The sequence below is a fragment of the Falco biarmicus genome, chromosome 2 (genome assembly GCF_023638135.1).
Source record: "Falco biarmicus isolate bFalBia1 chromosome 2, bFalBia1.pri, whole genome shotgun sequence".
Lineage (NCBI taxonomy): Eukaryota > Metazoa > Chordata > Aves > Falconiformes > Falconidae > Falco > Falco biarmicus.
In genome coordinates this window covers 32,985,482-33,005,908 of record NC_079289.1, presented here as the reverse complement: position 1 = coordinate 33,005,908, position 20,427 = coordinate 32,985,482, and positions in this window count along the sequence as shown.

The window sequence follows — 20,427 nt, the reverse complement described above, 5'->3', positions numbered from 1 at the left end:
GCTACAGGGTCTGGGGGTTTTTAGCTTATTCATCTCCCTGGCAGGACACAACCCTCAGATGTGGCAAGAGCACCTGACCACACCTTTCATCTGCACAGCCATGGGGCCGGTGTCCAAGGACAGTTCTTCCCAGGACTAGGCGCTGGGCCCAGGGGGGCTGGTGGCAACAAGTGCTTCCCCAAAGCCAAGCGCTGCTCCTAGAGATGCCACTGAACCCCTTGCCTGAGCGAGAGCTAACAAAGGCTTTTGTGGCTGCATCCCGGCTCCCGTGGCAGCAGCTTGCTGAACTCTTCCCACTGTTTGAATGGGAAAAGCCTGTTCCTCTCCTGGCCTGAATTACCATGCAGGGCTGCTGTGAGCGGTCCCTTTCCTCTGTGGAGATGGTTGTGATTTAGTGCTGGAGGAAGCCTTTGTATGCCCATTTATAATACGTTTCGGCACACTTCTAGGTGATGATTAGTTGGCAAGTGAAAAGTGGCTGCGGCTGAAAGGTGGAAACTAACATCAGATATTAAATATTGCACACGGCAGGTATGATTTCTAGTCGTAGGAAGAAAATCTGATAGAAAAATCTCCTGCCCCTCTTTTTTTCACAGTACTTCATTCACCAAAGCGGTACTGAATTACATCCACAGGTATTGGGCTAATTATATATGCTCACCAGCCCATCGGTTTAGGTTTACCAGCAAGCACACTTATGCAACAGAAGCGATTTCCACACCACTGGGCTCATCTGATTTAAACAATACTGGCTTGTGTTGCCTCTGTGTGTAGGGGTTTTTTCCCTTGGCTGGCAGGGTTGGTGTCACAGCTTCCGTATGAGAAGTGACACAAATTATACTGAGCAACACAGGGACACACGTGGAGGACGTAACACAGAAATTAATGCACTGGTTTAGGTAAGTGTTAACGACCTCCGCTGAGAAGCAGGACCCACTCTTGACCCATCCATGCAGATGTGGATTACTTATTTCCTGACTGGTTCTTGCTGTGCTTTTTAGTGGCCATACAGATAGCAGAATAAAGGAAAACTTGCTGGAGGCATTTCTCTTAAATGTAGCCCTGATGAAAGTAAGACATAATTATAACTTGGGCATCCACATCTTTTCAGTCTTTCAAAGTCCAGGCCCGAAGCACATTCATTCCTAAGAAAGTACCTTTTAAAAAGTATGCAGAAAACTTGTGGTGAGGTTCATGCACAACTCATGCTTCACCTGTAGTGTAAATTAGCTTGTGAAATCAAGGACTAGTTAAAAAAATCCCATAAACTCCAGTGAATGTATTTCTCAAGTTTGTTGCCTTTATCCGTGTTAAATTTGTTGCTTCATCTCTTTAAGCTAACACTGAATACAATTGTACTTAGAAACACACACACACACATGCGTACTACAACACACCACAGTTTAAACACACTGCTCTTGACTGTTGCATAACCATTGGTTGATATAAAACAGAGGTGAAAGAAAGTATCTCTGCCAGCATGGGGCTCGTTTAATGTAACTGACTGAACTGTGAATACACTTGGTAAGGTTATTTCACTATGGCAATTTAGGGTTGTCCCCTCCTCCCCTGGACAAGTGCGTGCATACGAACACGTGCACAAATCTGCAGAAGAAGGTGTTACCTTCGTTGCATGATTTTCACTAACACTTTCAGAATTTATTTGCTATTTGTAGGTCGGTACAGCTCCTGGTTCCAGCCAAGACCTCACTTTGTTATGTTCTGAATAGCTCTTGGGAAGTTGCTGGCTTGACCCTGAAGACTTTACAGTCTAATTTTTTAATAACTGAAGGATTATTTTTTTTAATTTAAAAAAGGACTCATTTTAGCTGTCGCATAAGCATGCATTATATCCCAAGGCTTCAATCAGAGCTGCACAGACATATCTGAGAGCACAATTAGGCCCTCTGGACCCTTTAAAGCTTCAAAAATAGTCAGTGTAATTCCTTATTCTGTGGATTCCTGCAAGCTTTACAGAGTATTTTTGAAAGCTGTAAATTCCTATTTATCCACTAAGAGGCTCACAGGCAATCTTCCCCTAATGGAAATAGAACCATAAAGCCAAAACATTAATATACACAATATGATACATTACACAGGGCTAGACTCGTTGGAGCCAACGAGAGGGCACAGCAGCCCTGCCACTACAGAGCCAGAGCCAAGAAGGTTTGCTCCACTTACTCAGCTTCCTGCACACGGGTTTCACTATCTGATTTATATTAGCACTGTACAGTTCTCTCTCTAAAAAAAAAAACCACACAAAAACCATCTGAACCTTTGAATCCCTCATCTGTACTGGCTGGCAGCCGGTGCTGGCGAATCAGAGGGCACAGTTTGGTCTAAATACGAGACAGCTATTCTTCAATACTGTGCTGTTAATATGCAAATCTCAGTCCTCTGTCAACTGTAATCTCCTGCCTCTGATTGGCTTCAGTGATGAAAAAAATTCAGGTTATTCATTAGCAGGCAAAATATGCTCTTCAGGTTCCTCCTTAAGAAGAAGCATTATAAAGCCTGGAGAACATACGTGCTAAAGACAAACAACAACAAAGCAAGCAAAAAAAAAAGCCAAGAAAATGTGATTATAAATGTGATAAAAGGGGAAATTGTGCATTTAAAAATCCTCCTGATACCCTTTCTTCTTCCTGGCTTTCTCCTGGGAGTTTTGCCAGTGACTGCAGATGGGCCATTTTTGTTCATTTCTCTTTCAACCTTTGCCTTCTACATACAATAGTGTGCTCAAGCTCACAGCAGAAAACTTGAGTTTGTACTGAGAATGTCATGTCTGTACTGGAAGACATGCATGGTCTGTCTCCATGGGTCAGCTTTACTGGCCTGCAAACAGAATGCCAGGAAGAAACATATCAATATTTATGGATAAATATCCTGATATCAAAAAGGTGGATGGAGCAATTGAGCAAGAAGCAATCTGTAGTTCAACTCTTTAAAAGCCATTGCAAAAAACCACCACCAATATCAGCATCAATATTGGTGTGCTCTTCACAGAAGGCCAGATTTGGCTAACAACTGAACTTAGCAGGATGTTTTCTGCATGACATGAGCCAATGGGAACGCTCATGCCAACTCAAGTGTTGAGACAAACATTTCATTTTTCATCAGAGTCCAACATGTCATACAAGAGTAAATTGTGTTCTCCATTACATGGTATAAAAATTAAATACTTCTGTCAACTCTGGCAGTGTTAAATTCTGAGGAATCTTCACAGAGCTGGGTTGGGCTTGAGGATCTCCAAAGCAGATGTGCAGCCACACTGTTTTCTCTCTTTGGCTTTATTTTGTAAATTTTCCTTCATTCTTGCAGTTCACCTTTCCTGAAACATAGCACCTGACAAGCTGCATTGTCTTCACTCCTGTACTGATGCAGCCAGCTCTCCTGCTTCCTTCTCTGAAGTGCCAGATGAGATCAAGCTGGTAATTTCTTAGATCTATGTATCCAGGCTGAAATCATGGTTCCAGTGAAATCAGTATTAATTTTATTATTAGTTTTGTCACAACTGTGATTTTGCTTCTTGGGATTGGCAGCAGTGTTTTTGGAGGACTGGACATAGGCTGTAATTTCCAGATAAGATGAAGGCAGCCAAGTACTGTTAGTGTACAGTGAGTGACCCTTCTCTTTCCTCAGCCTTTCTGCTCAGGGGGACCTAGATTAGTTTGGGTGGGTGGACAACCCCTCTAAAAAGAAGTAGAGGTCTCAGAAGTAAGGTAATCTTGCCTGTGTTTCCTACAAAGCATGTAAGGCAGCTCCGTGTACAAATTGCTAAACAAAGGGTGAAGCACCTGTGAGGAACCTGCAGGAAGAGTGTGATAGGGTTACCTGACTGCAAGTCCTTGGACACCTTGGAAGGATGGAGGGCTGAGCTCAGAGGGCACTTCACACAGGGCTTTTGATTAACTTGACACAAAATGAGAAGATGTAAAAAAGATAGCTATGTCTCAGAGCTGTTTTCCTTTTCTGTCTCATGCATTTCAGATACAAAGATAATGGGAACAGCACAAACAGAAATGCAGGCAGATATCTGAAACTAAAGGTTAGAAGGAAAAGATTTTGACAAGAACCACATAGGCTTCCCACAGCAAAAGTCAAACACTGACCTCCACACAAATTAATACCACTTCAGCTACTATAAAGGAACTTTAATATTTCAGTTTCAGCAAAAAGCCTGAAAAACACATTATGCAATCCATTTATTCTGTTGTGTTTTTTACCTCAAGTGAGATGGCCATCTCTTTCAAATATACATAAGGATTATTGTTTAATAAATAATAATAAAGCTAGGTAGCAATTAACTCTTAAATGTCTTCTCCCTGGTCTGCTCTAGAGAAAAAAAGAAAAAATGTCCACATGCTTCAGCAGCCAGAGCGCCAAGTATATCCAACCAGATAATTGACACAACCATTGAGCCAGCACAGTGTTAACTCTGTTTTAAGCTTCTTCAGATCATCTAGCTTTAGAAACCATGTAACTTAATTGGATTGCTACAGACCTGACAGCTCCCTGTGTACTATGTGCTAACGGATTGCATCATTACTGTATGATTGGATACATAAGCTAATGCTGTCACTCTCGAGAACTGTCATCAGCCCTGAAGCTCATCTTTCATCTTCCAATCAACATCAGAAAATGAGACTGCTTTTCCCCCCCTAAATCTGAGAAATAAAATTTGGGAGAATTTAAAACCATCATGTTTCGGAAGTGGAAGACTTGGGCCAGACCTCGCATCTTTGGTCACACAGGTAATTCTCCTTCATGCAGCCAGTTCCACTGAAACTCCGGCTTTTTTTCAGACTCATCAAAATACTCTACTTAGATGAGGAAAAGACTGCTGAATGAGATCTTTATAATCCCAAAGGAGAAAATATAAAGACAGTTTACAAGGCAACACTATGTATGCTCAGTAAACACAGATAGATGGTATGGGTAATACAAGCTAAACACCAGACTGACAAATTCTAAAATGCAGTTGCAGTTTCCACCTTAATGAAGCAAAAGCTAACAATATTTGTAAGCTGGGTATGTCCCCAAGGCACGAGTGACAGGCAGGTGCCAAATCATCATCAAAAGTCTGTGAGAATTATACCTCTCTGCCATATGAGTCAGCACACACCTCCCTGGCTTCAGAGATCTTTTGAAAGAGAGGATTGGTGTTTTGGCCTTTATGCTGTCTTTTTGCTGCTGATCCTGAACGCCCACTACACTTTATCACTGTTCTGCTAATGCATAACACAAGTTTCATTTTTATTTAGAAGTCACCCAAAGCTAGCAGAAAACCTTGTTCTTAACTCTTACGTGGGCAATCCAGATATTATTGCCCCATTTTGGCACGGAGGGAGGCACACTGAAAGCACAGTTGCTCAATCTTTCTCATGTTAAAGTCAATAAATGCTGACTTAATCTGATACTGATTGTTTTGTAGAAAAATGTCTGTTTTTCCAGCAACACAACTGGCAACTGGCAATTTTCAAAACAGTTAAAAGTAAAAATCCTGGAAGAACCTATTCCAGTAGGTTAGTTCCAATTTTTTTTCTTTTTTTGGGGGGTGGATGTGTGTCTATTATTTTAAACCAATAATGACAGCTATACAGAAAATGAGGTAAAAAATTACCATTTCAAGCCACTCTTCTCTAAAGGCACTATCACTATTTTTTTCCAGCAACTGCCCCTCTTCTTTTTGCCTTAGGGGATGAGTAGTCCTTGTGCAAACCTATCAGATAGATAGGCTGTTAAAGGATTATTTTTCCCAAGCTGTACCATTCTATAAGTCAAAGACTCAGCCTGACCTACCTTGCTTGTGAAGATCTTCCTGACTAAGACTACAAAATCCTTCCACTGTTCTTTGTCATAACCACATCACTATGTAAAATTTTCACAAACCATTAACTGTCTATACAGTCCATGCATACTTGCCATGCATACTTTCACCAAGTAATCCTTCATTCAACCAACTGTCACCCCCGACATTGCACTTTGATGTTGTAAATAGTCCAGAATTTTACTAGGAGGAAAGATGCTGATTTTGTTTCCTTAGTTCAGCAAAGACTAAAATGCAGCCACATCTGGGGTGGCTCTTCAGCAATACACAGCAGTGCTATATAATATGATGATCAGGAATGGAAAATAAAGACTAATGTATTCAGCTGAAACAGCAACTGAAATTTCCATAGGCAGAATATAATTACCTGAGCTGGCATTCTGCCAGGACACTGGGGTTAACATTATTACTCCTACAATACTCCTATTTATGGGCAATAGGGAAAAAAAAGTAACAACAGGATTTTTTAATTGAACCAGTGTGAACCCAACTACAGTAGGTTGCAGTCCAATTAAAATTGACAGCCCAGTGAAGCAGATACACATAACACACAGATAAATATAGAAAATCCAAGTTGTTCTCTTTCTCTTTGTCTTCTCTTGGTGTTGGTTTTTTTTTTCTGCTGGATAGTTCATTTCATTTTCTAAATCTTTTGATGCCAGGAAAGTATCATTGACTGGAAACACTTACTAGCTTTTTGCAGACAGTTTTCATAACTTAAAATAAAGATGGAAAAATATATCCTGTTAAAATGTTTCAGCATTGCATTTCTTTCCTTTTCTACAGCACACCGTATTAAAATTACATTGGCTGTGCAGCAGGAGATTAGGAAGAGCAACTGCTTTTAACCTTTAGCAGTAAATGATGCTGAAGTCACTAAATCTGTCTTTGAATCACACACAATATGCACTACCAATAGGAAACTAGTAGCTAACCTACAAGCAAGCAGTCTGATCCCCTACCAAAAATGATGCAGAGGCTAAATCCTGAAAGGCAAAACGACTGTCTTTTCTCTCTCTTTTTTTTCTTTTGGGAAAAATGCTTGAAATGGCATAAAATATATTACACTGTTTACTCCTGCTTCTGTAGTCTTCGTTCACATGTGTAGCACATGAGTAAAACACGTAGAACCATGCAAGCACCCACTGAGGTCAACAGGATTTCTGGGGAATTAATATTCCCCATCTGACAGAGGTGTTGCAAGGCACACTTCATTAGTGTTCTGAAGCACTCCGAGAGCCCTAGATAACAGCTGCTATATGTTGTAAGGAAATAGTACTAATCATTATTACAGAAGAGCTAAGCCATGTTTGTAGTTGACCATTGCCTGAATCTTTTCTGAAGTTATTGGGTTTGGAGATATGCCTCAAAGCAAATCTGTTATTTAATAGAATGAAGAAAGTAAAGCAGCAACAGGGTGTGTTTTAAGAGCAAAACAGAAGAAAGCTCCCCTGGGTTGTATCCTACTGACCTCTAGTTCCATTATTGTTTCTAAAATGTTTTTCCATTTCAGGCATTGCCACTGAATCCTTCCCAGGAAGCCCTGGGAAAGGATATAAAGTGAGGTCTCTACTAAGCTTGTAAGTAACATCTCTAAAAATGGAGAGCTGATTTATTTTTTCCTGACACCAGGTTTAAGGGGGAAAAACCCTCCAGGCTTTGGTTATGAATCTTCTATACGATAATAAATGGTGCCATCTACTGGCTTTCTTTTGCTCTTGATCAGTGTCAGGGTTTGATTGTACAGTATAGCTACTGCAAGTAGCATTAGAACACCAAAGAAATCAAGCCAACATGACTGTAGCTAGCATACTTCCTGACAACGGATCTTGGAATGATTTACAGAGGTTTCTGTAAAGCAAACAAGCCTAAAATGAAATATGAGTAATAGGAGAAAGAAAAATAGCAAGATGCAAGCAAGGGAGAAAAGGCAGTGTTCCAGCAGACATGAAACTGGATGAAGGGTCGATGCTGAAGACAGATACAGCTAAGCTGAACCAGATGCAGTCATCCCATAGGACAAATCAGTGACAAGACTCCTTGGAGAGCTTCTCTGATCCCTCCCAGTTAATTCTCTGTTAGAAAAATTATAGCCAATCATGCTGGGTTTTCCCTTCCACCCACTCCAGTTTCTTCTATTAAACAAAGAAGAAAATGTAAACAGCCCTGACTAAAGAAATATACAGATAAACAGAAAATTTATGGGTCAGTTTCTTTCTCAGAGCTCAATATTTTTCCTGATTTACACCAGGAGCAAGATTTGACTCTCTGACTTATGCCTCAGAAAACTACATGAACTGTGCCATGTTCTACTCTTAGGTACACTAAGCAATCTTGGCACCTTTTCTGGGGCCAAACTGGACTCACTCAGTAAAGGAACTGCTACAGAATATTTTGTTGCTGTTGTTTCTTTTAATGTATCTGGATAATTTGCTTGAGGAAGCAAAATCAGCTGTAGAGCTGTTTTAGTCTGATTTCCTAAGAGAAAGGGACAGTGCAATCACAGCATCTAGCAAAGGGAAAGTCTCAAAAATACACAATTTTTTCAACTGCTTCACAAAAAAGCAGAGTAACTGTTAGTGCTCCTTTGGAGGAAAAAAGCACGAATGGAAGCTCTTATTAGACAACAGACAACCCCATCAGATGGAAATCCATAGGAGGGTGCTCTCCTTCATTTTGGCTTCTCATAAAGTATGTGTTTGCCATGATAGTCTTCACCTGGTAAGAAACAGATAAGCAGGACAGGATGGAAATGCAGGGTATCAGGGCTTTTTTCACTACAGATGGCACCTGCATCTTAGCAAGTCACATCTTCTTGGGCTCCAGCTTCATCTCCTATCAATGAAGGTCATGTTCATCTGTGCCTCATGGAGTGCTTTTAGACTTTAAAAAGCACAAGAGATCATGGAAACAAATGTAGATTTCTCCATGCCTGAATCAGAAGGGCAAAGAGAGTCTGCAGCTCTCATAGCAGAGTCTCATCTCCACGCCTGAACCCCAAGTTAAGATTTTATATAGCCCTCAGGAGTCTGAGTTTTGGCAGCAACCCCACACTGAGGAATTTCAGGCAATAGAACTCCATTTGGAGTTGTGCTGGAAAGGACAGGGAACACTGGAGTTGCTCTGGAAAGCCTTTCATGCAGCCCTTAAAGTGAGAGGCTTCTGGAAAGTAAAATCACACAACACAGGTTGAGAACCCTATTGCCACATGTGTAATCAGGACTTTCCAATGGGAGTAGCTGAGGGCTTATGACAATACAGTGGTATACATTTTGTGACTGGCACGCAGACCCAATCTAACAGACTCTGTTTTCACATCAATGTGTGCAAACATTTTCTTCTCACTTCATGTAGTTTACCCAGAAGTTAATGGCGTGATACCACAAACCTTAAGTCCTACAGATTTGGCATCCTGCTAGATACAGGATCAGATTTGTAGCAGGCTTTCATTAGTCTCCATTTACATTTTCCATCAGCCTCAGATTTTAACCTAATGAAGAAGATATTCAGCACATTGCTTCCTTCCACCAGGCAGGGCAGTTTCTGTTCCAGTAAGGGTGTGAAAAGGTAGGAGCTCTCTTTTTGGCACCAACTCTAACCTTCTGTCTTAAATGAACCCCAACTAGTTTGTAGTGATCTCTTGAACAGCATTAAGTTTTAAGAGTCTAGCTCCTGTAAGAAAGGTGCTGACAGTATTTTCATTCTCCAGCTCCTATAAGAAGTTCTCTAAACACCATGTAGCTTTGGAGAAATTGGCTACTGCTGCTGTGCAGGAAACCCATAGCTTCCAGTTCAATTCTTGGCTCCAGGAACAGGCAGGGAGCAAGCATGAGTCTAGGCAGCAGATGGGGACATTGCTAATTGGTCTGTTTTGATGCTGGGCCATTCGCTGACAGACAGCTCACGCTTCCCTCTTAGCAGTGATTTGCCATGTCAAAGAGCTACAGATATGGGAATGATAACAAAGAAAGTGCAAACAGCAATCACTTCAGGACAGACTCAAATGTGCTAACCAAATTTGCTGCAAAACATTATGAGGCAGCTTGCACTTGGCAGACTCTTTGCAGACCAAAAGATGTGATTTGTCCTTCTGACAGCATCAAGTGGCAATGATGTTATGTGAATGCTGTCATTTCTAATGCATTTTTGCTGTTTTCTTAAAAAGCCTGGTGATCATTATACAAGAAGGAAAGCAGAATGGACTACCATATGTGCAAAAAAATATGCTGGGTGAAAACTAGCATGAGAGCAGTGTTTAATAAACAAGAGATCAGAATTCAGTAAGGGTTGTGAGTGCAACAGAAGTTTTATCACAAAAGCAGGATTCACAGCCAGAAGCAGGAATAAAAACCTGCAGTTGCAACTGGAAGATAATTCAGGAGCATTCTGGAAGCAGTGGAAAAGTTTGGGAGCTGTTCCACCGAATTGTTCCAGTTTAAAGAAAGGCAGCAGATTACAATCTTCATACTGTGTAAAACTTCAACTTTCACATTTTCTTCTCCAGAGATTACTGGCTACAAATCTTAGCGTTTTTGCAGTAACAATTTTGGGTTTGTCTCTGTAATGTCCCTGCCATATTTTACATGCTCTGGGACAGTAAATGACTGTGATTACATTGCTTTGGGGAGGAATGATATCAGAGATTCTGTCTGCCTTTCACTTTTCAGCACAGTTGCTAAGTTCCTTGTGTTTTTTAAGGATTTTTTCTGGTTTTCATTAAAATGAAACAAAATTAAACTACTACACTCATTGCAGATCAGCCATTTACAATGCAGTACAACAAATAAAAAGTTTTTTGAATGGAAGGGATATAAAATGTCTTATCAAACCACCAGTGCCTAAAAAGAAGGAATTTTACTGCCCATGTGGATCTGTTTAACTATGTTGTATTGAAAAATGTCACCATCTAGAGGGCCTAGTTCTTTTCTTTCATTGTTTATAGAGCTGTGTATTTCTAAATATAGGAAACTGTAATGGGAAATGTTGGCAGAACCATCAGTGGTGTATCTCAGGTATACAAACGGTAATTTGAAATTTAAAAGCAACTATTTTGTCTTGACTTTTCTGAATGTCACCACCTCTCTACCAGTCAAATACAGGAAGAAAGACAGTTTGCTGCAGTATTTTCAACAGTAAATGACCAGAAGTTACCTAAAATAAGTGGCAAAGATAGGCTAAGTGAAATCGTGTCCTCATTTAAACCAGACACCTAGATTTTATGTGGCTAAAAGTAAGCAAGCTACATCTATGCTGTACTTTAGCTGAAAGATCCTGAAGTCCCGCTGAAGCTAATTGTGTTGATTCCTTCTGTAGCACATGGAAAAAGAGAGTCCTGTCCACAGTGATTCATGCTACCTATAACAGGCATCAATTTTAGCATGCGCACTGGATGTGCTTCTCAGTCCAAGAAGCCCACATGTATAGTGTATATTAGCTAATGCTTAAATGGCCAAATATTAGACAAGACAAATTCCAACACAGCCAAATGGAACATCTCAAGTGAAGGATATCACTGCAGGGCAATTCTGCTTTCCTAGAGCAATTAATTTCACCAAAACACTTACTTGAGGAGACGATGAATCACCTTCTTAAGGTACATACCTCTCTTCCACATAGGAAATCTAGCGTATGCATTTACATGCCTGGTATGACTAAAGTTAGGCAAGAATAACCACACACAGATTCAACAAACTTTGCTTCAAGTGGTCTTCTGCCTTGCTTGTCCATTCCACTATTAAAAGTCTCTTTGCCGTGCTGGAGAGGGGGCTGATCAGTTAACATAACATGTGTGTGCAGGCTGTTGAGGGAAGTGTTTTGCAGATAAATTACTTGGAATTCCAGCACTGAAGAACTGCACTAGTGTATCTACTAAGGAACATCATTCCTGGTTGGAGTTTATTAGGTACATCTGCAAAAGTAAGAGAATTAATGGCTGTGAGACAGACCATTCACTTTCATGACTGCTAAATCCCCACTGAAAAGGTACTTTCACTTGGCTATTGATTCAAACTAACTGCCTTGTTAAACAAACATGTCCTGCACTCTGCCCTAAAGCCGATTGTCATATATGAATGAGGAAAACCTAAAGTGGACATGTATTTCACACTGGTAATTTGGACTCAATAGCCTAAATTTCCCTTTTGTTATCTCAAACAAGTATGCCTCATTTTCCATTCAGAGGAGAAAAAAATCTCAATGAATGCATTTCCAATCAAACATTTCATCAGAATTCTCTGCTTTTGTATTGCACATTTCTAAACTTCTAATTTTAGTAGCATGTGTTCTATTAACAGATCTTCTCTTTCTCATTTATATTTGACCTTTTATACATCATTAATTAATGTTGTTAGCATCACAACACGTCAGCTCTTCTTGTGTTCCATTGCTTCTAAAACCAATGTTGCATTGCTGTTTTTCTTTTCAGCTGCTCTTTTCTGCTTTTATGACAGCTTTTGCATTGTTTCCCAATGTACATTATTTTCCACATTTATGTATAAAAAGCAAACATAATTATATGAAATTGTATCAGAAAATTAAAGCATTTGGGAAATACACTAATGAAAGTTCAACACTCCCTTTGTATGAGAAAATTAGCACTCTTGAAGGTCTAATAAGCATGGTTAAGAATGCCTCTGTTGCCAATAACCTAAAAAGCAGTCAAAATCCCCTGTGCAATCAGCTAGTAATATAATGTAACACTGAGGGGGAAAAAAAGGTATGTACTGAGAAAAAAAGCCCAAACATCGCAAAGCCATTCAAATGGAAGGAAAGCCACCTGCAGCTGCCTGGGCAATATGAAGGCAAAATTAGTTAGATTAAGTTTTAAAAGTGACAACTAAACTACCTATAGGTGTAACTGCCAATGTATGGTTCCTTTTTCAACTCCAGGCTTATTGAAGTGAGTGGTGTTAGACTAGACAAAAGCAGCAGTAAACCAGCCACTGATCTATTGGATCCTACTTTTCAATACAGAACCAAAAAGGCTTTGAAATTCATAAGTACTACATTTCTGAAAATGGAATAAGCATGCTCTGTAGCTTCTTTTCAGGTATAAAAGCAGTCAAAACAACCAAAACATTGTGACTGCTACTGTAAAAACTGAAGTGGTGATATCGTAATGAGTTACTTTTGATTTCATACTTTGATCCCTCTTTGAGTAGTGAGGTGTTTCTTTGTGTTTTGTGAGTGATAATTGCTGCAGTGCTATGTTAAATCATTGATATACTGGTTTTCTTGAGCAGCAGGATGAATATTTGAATAATTGCAAGGAAGTTCATTAAAATGAGTATAGCTATAGAAATGAGATTTTCCAGTAATTCGGTGAGGGGTTGTGTACAGTTCTGCAAACAATCTGTTGAGAAACATTCTTTTCCTATCTAGAGGATCAAATCTTTCACAGATTCTCTCAGAAAGACCAGGAAATGACAACTGAAAGGGGCTCTTTCTTCTCCACATGCTACCATGAGAATCCTTAATGCTGGTATTCAGGATTCCAGTTCAGCCATAGAATGGATAACTCACCAAAACTCAAATTCTGTGTGTAAAAACTGATCTCAAGTGTGTTAGAGGTGTTGGAACTACCATACACCACTGAAGACCCTGCAGAGTAACACAGAAAAAGTCAATGTCAATGAGAAAACTCTCTTCCACTTTGGACTTTCAAGCCATTTCTTTTCTAGCACAGAAGACAGCAAAATGCTGGGTCCCATGATGGTTAGATACACTTGAGCCAGTAGGTCACACAGTGAAGGCGTAGCTGCAGTGTTGAACTGCAACAGGATCCAGGTGCTACCTCTCCAGCTACCATACTTACGGCCTTAAAAAATGTAAGCAGCTACTGCATCCTGTGAGAAAGCACTGGAGGTGCCATGAGGAAGAGACATTCCATGGAAAACTGAGCATCAAACAAATCTCATAGTTTAGTTCAAAGAACGAGTTTAAAAAACAGTAACCTTCGGAGATCCTTCTGATACTCCAGAGTCAACATTAGGATCAGTACTTTAGAACTTTTGCACAGGTCTCTGTCACAGGAGTTAATGGGCACTGACAGTAACATAGACTGTGACTCCCCAGTGGCTGGAGGAAGATGAGGTTATGTGCTGACTGTGGAGGATTTTTCAGACTTAAGAACCTTATGTTCCACTATGGACTCTGCAGTATAAAATTAACACAGGCTTATGTACCACTCTTCTTCCTTCCTGAGTTTCTTTTACTTCCACTCATTGCAGCCTGTGTCTGTCTCCCATTCGTATTCCCCTGCTATCCTTCGCTAAGTTTATTACCTACATTTCCAACTTCATCCTAATTTTCAGTGGATGGCTCAGCATTTTTCTGGTCATTAGGTACTAATTTTAAAAGTCTAGGTTACAAAAAAGAGCCTGGAAATTCTCACTGATGCAAATATTATTGTCAACTGGTGACATAGTTCACATGACTGGAACGCTAAAGATCTTTATAGATAAAATTTGTTTAGGGGAAGAGGTGAAAGTAGTGAATGATGATGTAGTGACAGTACTACAAAGACACTGCTAGCTGGTCTGTATATCCCAATAATTCAGAAACTAATTGTCAGTGTGCTAAAACACAAAGACAAGAAGAGGATACAGAAAGTGGGAAGGAGGAGGAGTCTTTATAGACCATGAAACCGTACCAGAATTACTTCTTACAACTTGTCTGCAGTGAGAGGCAGACTACAGGGGAGCAATTGTCTTGCCATGGGAGAATTCAATTTCAGAAATGTAGCATGGAGGTCACACAACTTATTAGAGTTTCTAAAATTATTCCTTGTGATCCTTTAACACAGAAAGTATTACTGCTCTCAGCACAGGGTAACTCAATTATGGTCTCACTGCAATGGATAGAGCTGTATTAATTCCTGGCCTGGAGTTGGTGAGGGATAACTGGAGATGATAGATGGGACTTATGTCATGTAATTTTAATCATCTACCACGAGTTTAGATTGCCTGCCCTGGACTCCTGCAGGCAACAGAGGGAAATAGGCATTGCTAGAAGGCAATTCATTCCATCTATTTTAAAGCCCCAGGACGTTTCATTTCACATCATGTTAGCTATCTAAAAGGTAGATCCCATCCAGATCCCCTCCACAATCAATGCAAAGTGATGGCACCACCAGAATGTGAATTACTAAATTCCAAACAGGTACCCAAGCCAGGCACGGTGAACCCCCTGCATAGTAGTTGATGCTACGAAATGGCTAATTTCTCATGGATGATGAAAACTGTGAGTGAAGTTGGCTGGGAAGAAGCAGATAGAAAAAAGCAAACGAAAAATGAGAGTTCCATGACAGAAGCTAAAAAGATGTTTAAAAAGCAAAGCGTACCCCACCAAGGAAGAGGAAATCTTCAGCGAAAAGCCTACTCTGGTTCACTGGCAGGTGAAAATACCTGTTAGAACCAGCCTCCCACTGCTCCCCAGTGTAACATATGGAAAACATGACACAATGCAATATATAAATGAGAAACTTACAGCCCATGAAATCAATAGGGAAGGCTAGAGAAATACAAAGGAAAATATGTGGCCAGCAATAAAACAATAATGGGGGGAAAAAATAATCAGGCATTTCCTAATAACGCTGTTGTGGCTGTGATGGCTTAAGGATATAGGGCTTGGATACGTCTTACCTAACATTAGACATCAGAATAGTTATTTACATCTGAGCTAGTGTTCCTTCACTCCTTTTACAGTCAATTGAGCAAAACAAGACTTTTTAGGGCACAATTTCTGTCATCTTAACGCAACTATATAAAACAGTTCAGATGAAACATCTCCTAGAAGTGGGGTTTTTTTCCTCCATGTCTGTAAAGGAAGAACCAATAGATCTAACTGGGGAAAAACTTGAGATACACCCAAGCTCTCCACTGCCAAAATGCTTGCTTGTTTTTCCAGATGCAGCAGTTAGCCTAACACAAATGCATTAGTAATTAAAGAAGTCTTAGCAACAGTATGAACTCATAATTTGAGAGATGGCAATAATTTTAGTAGAGATGCATGAAGGGTAGATAGCGTATTTGTACTGCAGTTGTTTGCAGTTGCAAGAGTTAGAATACTCAGCATCTCCTTTTCATCCTGCCTCTTTAGAAATAAACTAGCATTTAGTATTCACCATGTTCTGTAGAAATATTAACTAGTCTTATGATAAGTATTGATCTTCATATCGAAACAAGTATGAAAGGTGCCTTTACCATGTAAAAAGGTATTTCACCACTAGAGGGAACTATTAGACTTTATTGTCAGTGGGGGAAAAAAACTGCATTTCAAACTGTCGGTGTTGGTTCCACCGCAGGAGTCTTCATTACTTTGTTGAAAACACTGCAAGTGATATATTAGGTTAACGAACATAATGTGCAGATGATAGAAAAACATTGAAGCTTATGTGGCATTTAGTCAATGAGTATTGAATATATGGTATACAACATTCAGAATGAAATGAGAGACTAAGAAGCTTGCTACTCTTGGAAAGATTTAGAGAGAATTTTACTGAATTATGTAAAATTAGACTATGTTAAATTAAAAAGCTGCTGCAAAATGTAGAAACACTCATGTAATTTTCTGACAGGAGAAATCTCCATTCAATACAGAGCACTGTCCTCTGCTCATTATTGTAGCAACTATTTTCAAGCAGATTTATATTTAGTGACATGATAAAGCTGTCTCCTCTGTCTGCTTTCATCCAAATAGGGAATGTGCAGTACAATTATCTTTATATTTGGGAGTAGGGAGGGTAGAGATTTTGTTTGTTTATCTTGCTTTGTCCTTTGTAGTTTGTGGTTTATTTTTTTCTTTGTTTTGTTAGGTCACTACATGTTGCTTCCTCTAAATGCTTTTAAAAGCCAAATGAAAGAATTGAGTGTGGTACTTTAAGCAGGCTGTGAATTTTTTTGCTTCATCCATCTTTCTGAGGTAGTTCATTGCAACGTCCTAACCTTGCCCCTGAAGAAGTGTTTGCCTCTTGCAAAGTACACTGCTAAAAGAAAAGTATTTCAGTACTGCTTGGAATTCCTAAAGAAGTCACTGCATCGACATGACTCAGAGATACATGCTGCAGCTGCATTTTAACAAAGGATCTAATAATCACTTTGATAATGTTATAGTCATGCATTTCAGAAAACTAGGTTAGAGTTCTGAAAGTCTGGGGGGGCGGTTCACCCTCAGAAGCATGACATACCATCGATGCAGTGTGGCCACAATTTCTTCTTTCTCTGAAGCTTCATGTAGGAACCATAGTAGAATGGGATGCATTGCTTACTGTCACACATACACACAATTCTCTGCAAGAGACTCTCCTGAGAGCCAAAGCAAACTGCAACAGTGGCAAAGCAGCTCAACACTGATGTTTGTTCCCAATCCACCTTCCCTCTTCTGTTGTGTACCACTTGAATCCCCAACGAGAACAAAGATCTTAGCAGGTAAGGTTGTATTGTCTGACACATTTCCTCTGCTTCAGCATCTGAGGTTATTGGATCACATGAAAGGGTTTCATGTGGGGTGTCAGCTTAAAGGACGGGGAGATCCTTCCCTTTACCACACATCAGTACCTTTGCTGCATCGCATGATGTGATCCAATGGCTGCATCATCCCCCCGTGGAGTGTGGAGTTCACCCAACAGGAAAAATACATTTACACTATATTGTTGGAACAAATCCAGTTTCCTGTGCTTCAAACTTTTTCTAAGCAGTGCATAGAACTCATTAGTTGGTTAGTTTGTTTGTTTCTCTTGCTTTGCCCTTTGTAGTTTGTGGTTGTTGCTAAGTTTTTCCACACTTATTTATTTATATGTCCATGGCTGCTTTTAGCTTTGAGAGTGGGTAGTCACTTATCTTCCTGTTGCCTGCAGAGCGCCAAAGCCAGAAGTTCTTCCTTCCCTTAGTCCCACACCCATCCTCAGAAATGACTGATAGGGGTTTGGCAGCACGCTTCTCCACCGGAAGCTGGGAAAGCCTCGTGTATTAAGAATGCAGAGAGCATTCACTGAGTTATTCCCCAGAATTCATAAATCATTCTGCTACTGTCTGTGCCTGCTTGCTAAGAGAAAAAAAAAAAACCAACCCTGAGATCAACCTACTACTGTTCAACATATTACCAAGAAAAAAACAGCCTCAGTAAGTTGCCAGGATTTGTTCGAAGTAGGCAATTTTATGAAAAGCTACATAAATTTGTTTTTCCATATGTTGTACAGGATGCTGATAGTTTAGAGAAGGCAGTAATGTATATTTCCTTGTTTCAGTTGAGTTTTTGCCCAGATGAGGTTTTCTCCCGATTAACTGAAATTCACTAGTAAAATACTAATTTTTATTTTCTTTTAATTATTATCTGTTAAATACTGAATGTTAAATTTGAAATTATGCACCTGGGAAAATATGTAAGTACTGTATGATACAAAGTTCTGTTCATCAGAAGTGTGCAAAATATATTTGATCCTGTAAAATGTGGTGTTTAGCACATGAAACAACTGACTACAGATTTCAGGTGTACCCACTCACTCAGTACCTAAACTTCCATAAGTTCTGTGGGGACTGAAGACAACCAAAGCTTCAAAGATTAGCTTTGATCTAATCCAATCAACTTAAGTGTCAAGGCAGTTGAGTTAAACACATAAATAGTATATTTATGTGGCATGAGACATTATAATTGTGGCATTTAGCTAGGACAGTGATGCCAGATGACAATAACACTCAGAGTCTGGATCTTAAAACAAACCATTTCAGAGAAGGAACAGACTTTTTGCAGCATGGTGGACTTCATACTAAACAACATTTGTATTAGAGTTCATACTCTATATAGTCAGTAAAGCATAAGTTAAATAGATTAAGGACTAGCTAACACATTTCCACAGATAATTTTTAAAGAAACTCCAACATATGAAGGGGGTATTCATAGTAAAATTCCACAGGTGTCGGTATTATGACCAACACTAGTATTTTTCTTTTTTATGGAATTTAAGATAAATTTAGTTCTAGCATAATTTCTTAATTAAATGAGAGCACAACAGTTATACATAGCACAGGCATATACTAAATACTTGAATCTGAATTATAGCTACATTTTGTGGCAGGAAAGCTGAGAAACTCAGGTGTACTTTGATTTCCAAAGCTCCCACTATTCATATGGGGATACAGCTAAACCATGCAACAGTTGCTTTCTGGCCTGCACAGCTGAATTTATTCTTGTGAAAACCAGGATGTGAATTGGAGAGAACCACAACCGGTCAGGGCTCTTTTTGATATGGAGTTCAGCTATTACCACATGTAGGGGAATGTAGTTACCAGAGGACTTGAGACACAATTGAGATAAGCTTAGTCCATTTAAATATGTATATTGAAAAAGCAAGTTTTACACTGAGGAAAAAAGAGAAATACAACTTTGATAGCTGAGATGCCTTGAAGGGGTCAAGGGCCCCAGTGGGCAAGAACATAAGCTCTCTTGCAAAGTACAGGGCAAAAAGGAGTATTAGACAACTTAGGCCTTGGATGATAGGAAGGCCTCTGTGTAGCAAAAGGGAACATCTCCTCTGCATGTTATATAGCACTAACAGGAGTATTACGTACAGCTCCTGTATTCATCCTCATTAAAATATATTAAACCATTTCAAAACATGTACAAAGGACCATAAAAGTAATATGAGATACTACAGTTTACTGAGATTTATGAAAAGGAACAATGAAAATACAGGCCCAAGGTATTTACTCGGTATGAGTGATTCATGCTGTACATGCATTAATACATAGAAACTGCCCCAATATCCAGAGAAGTAATAATGAACATCTTCATTGGTCAAAAAGAAAACTAAAAGTGTGATATTTTTGTTACATGAGAAGGTTTGGATTGTATGCTAGAGCTGTTTTCAACTGGTAATAAAGTGCAAGGTTTAACTGTGATCCTATTACTTTGACACTTACTACTATATTTAATTTGCTTGAAGTGCTTTTTGTACCTGATACCGTATCTTGATGCAATGGTTGTTCTGGTTCAGAAATAATTAAAAACTAAATGTGAAAACAACACAATATCAGTGGTTAAAGGCACATTTAAGGACATGCAGTCTTAATACCCTGCAAATTTTGGATATTGTACCAATTTTTGGGGGATACATTAAGCTAAAGCTCTTGGTCAGATCTGGAAGTCAGTAACTTTGGAAGGCTGAATCTATTTAATTCAGAAAGAAGACAGAGCATACATATTTTTATGGAAAGAAACTACCTGATATAAAGTACACTTATTTCACCATATGACTGAATAAACTGAAATTAGATATTATGCAAAGCAGAAGAACAGGTAATCACTAAAACTACTAGTAACACAGTAAACTCCAAGTCTGGAACCCTTTCTAGAGACAATACACATACAACAAATGTAAGATGTTTTGCTGTGTGTAGGGTTAAACAGTTGTAATGTTACAGTAATGTACTACACACTCGATAAGACTCAATGTTACTGCTTTCTGGACTCATGTCCAGCAATGAATGTGTGAGTCACATCAGAACAAAGCAGTTAAGATTAGGCATTAGATTTAAGATGTCCTTCTTTGCCTTCTTTTAGAATAAATTAGGTTAGTAAAGTTTTAACCCAGCAATTTGTAT